At 52.5% G+C, this 2538-nt stretch overlaps 1 non-coding gene across 1 annotated transcript; it reads right to left on the reverse strand.

Annotated features, from left to right (window-relative positions):
• Nucleotides 1-843: 843 nt before the first annotated feature.
• On the reverse strand, nucleotides 844-996 carry LOC134442277 (5.8S ribosomal RNA). Its single transcript, XR_010033357.1, has one exon. It is a non-coding gene; the product is annotated as a 5.8S ribosomal RNA (ribosomal RNA).
• Nucleotides 997-2538: the final 1542 nt, after the last annotated feature.

A 2538-nucleotide genomic window follows, 5' to 3' on the forward strand; every position in this document is an offset into this window, starting at 1 on the left:
CTTCCCCTAAATGGGGTGCTTTGTTGGCGACCACCCGACGGTGCCTCCTCGAGCGTCGATCGCTCGGGCTCTTGCCGTGGGGAAGGCTACAACGATCCGAGCCTCGAGCCAAGCAGCGAATAAGCCACAACCGTTTTGCTTCAGGCCGAGACACACCGCCGGCCCCATCCGCTTCCCTCCCGACAATTTCAAGCACTCTTTGACTCTCTTTTCAAAGTCCTTTTCATCTTTCCCTCGCGGTACTTGTTTGCTATCGGTCTCTCGCCCGTATTTAGCCTTGGACAGAATTTACCGCCCGATTGGGGCTGCATTCCCAAACAACCCGACTCGCCGACAGCGCCTCGTGGTGCGACAGGGTCCGGGCACAACGGCGCTCTCACCCCCCTGGCGCCCTTTTCCCAGGAGACTTGGGCCCGGTCCGCCGCTGAGGACGCTTCTCCAGACTACAATTCGAGCTGCTGTATGGCAACCCGATTCCAACGCTGGGCCTATCCCGGTTCGCTCGCCGTTACTGAGGGAATCCTTGTTAGTTTCTTTTCCTCCGCTTATTAATATGCTTAAATTCAGGGGTGGCCCCGCCCATCCTGGGGTCGCATTCGATACGCCATCCATGGATCGGCGCTGTTTTAAAGGATCACATGACTATGTATAATCTCCTCTTAGGCATACACAAGACAATAACACAGGACTCATTTTAACCACCCCTTATTGATCGCAGCCAACGAGATGATGACCCACTCTTTCAGCCCACCGCTCCGAGGGGAACGATGAGCCACTCTGCACATCCAAGCCTTTGCCAACCATCATCGATGGTATGGTACTAACTCGGAGCGACATAATGCTTGACGCCAGGGAGACGTGCCCTTGGGTTTTGGCCTCGGGCGCAACTTGCGTTCAAAGACTCGATGGTTCGCGGGATTCTGCAATTCGCACCACATATCGCATTTCGCTGCGTCTTCATCGATGCAGAAGCCGAGATATCCATTGCCGAGAGTCATGTCAATCCTTAGGGCGTGCAACAGCACCCCATGGCACGAAACCCATTTGACGGCTCGCTTTTTGATATATACCTTGGCGCGATGTTGCGCCGGTTTGATTGTTTTATACAACCCCTACTCACGACCCGCCCCCAAGTGGATGAGGTGAAGAATGGGATGGCTTTTTATAGCGGGTGTAATAACCACCGCTTATTTTGACCGGTTCTCTGAATCGCTCGATGTTATTCAGTCTCGACAATGATCCTTCCGCAGGTTCACCTACGGAAACCTTGTTACGACTTCTCCTTCCTCTAAATGATAAGGTTCAAGGGACTTCTCCCCGAGTCCCCGGGCGGCGAACCGCCCGCACACAGCGATCCGAACACTTCACCGGACCATTCAATCGGTAACGACGGGCGGTGTGTACAAAGGGCGGGGCGATAAACCCGCGAGTTTATACTCGCGTTTACAAGTTTTCCTCGTTGAAGACCAAAAAAGGGCAATGATCTACCCCCCACCCACGATAAAAATTTTTCTAAAATTACCCGGCCTGTGGGCCCAAAGGGCTATATACCCCGTTGAATCCCAATCATTGTAGCGCCGGGCGGCCCAGAACATCAAGGGCATCACAGACCTTTATTGCCTCAAACTTCCTGGCCAAAAAGGGCCATAGCCCCCCCAAAAAGAAGCTGGCCGCGCGGGTTTAAAACCCGCAAAGCTATTTAAAGAAAGGCTGAGGTCCCCCTTTCCCTTTAAACCGGAAAAAAACCAAAAAATTTCCTCCCCAAAACCCTAAGAAGGGCCCCCATGCACCACCACCCTTTAAAAACAAAAAAGAGCTCTAAAACGTCAATCCTTACATGTCGGCCCGGGTAAGTTTTCCCGTGTTGATCAAATTAACCCGCGGCTCCACTCCTGGTGGGGCCCTTCCGTAAATTTCCCTTTTTAATTTTTCACCCTTGGCCCATACCCCCCCCCCGGAACCCAAAAACTTTGATTTCCCCCAAAAGGTTTGCCGGGCGGAGCCCTAAAAGCAACACCCCGCCGACCCCGGGTCGGCATCGTTTTTTTAGGGTTTAAGACTGGGAACGGTTCTGATCGTCTTCGACCCCCCCAATTTTTCGTTCTTGATTAATGAAAACATTCTTGGCAAATGCTTTCGCAGTTGTTCGTCTTTCGTAAATCCAAGAATTTCACCTCTGACTAAAAATCCCGAATCCCCCCGCCCGTCCCCTCTTAATCATTATCCGATCCCAAGGCCCAAAAAACAAAAGGATCGAAATCCCTTTTGGGGTTTTTCCCATGCTAATGTTTTCCAGAGCGTGGGCCCTTTCTTTGAGCACTCCCAATTTCTTCAAAGTAACAGCGGGCCCAGGCACGACCCCGGGCCCAATTTAAAGGCCCGAACCAAACGCCGGCATAAAAGGGGCCCCAGGCGGGGGGGCACAAACCCTGGGGGCGGACCACCGACCCCCAACCCCAAAGTTTCCCAACAAAGAGCTTTTTTAAATGCAAAAAACTTAAAAAAAACCTATTGGAGCTGGAATTACCCGGGGGCTGC

Source organism: Engraulis encrasicolus, unplaced genomic scaffold (genome assembly GCF_034702125.1).
Source record: "Engraulis encrasicolus isolate BLACKSEA-1 unplaced genomic scaffold, IST_EnEncr_1.0 scaffold_1376_np1212, whole genome shotgun sequence".
In the NCBI taxonomy this organism is placed as follows: domain Eukaryota; kingdom Metazoa; phylum Chordata; class Actinopteri; order Clupeiformes; family Engraulidae; genus Engraulis; species Engraulis encrasicolus.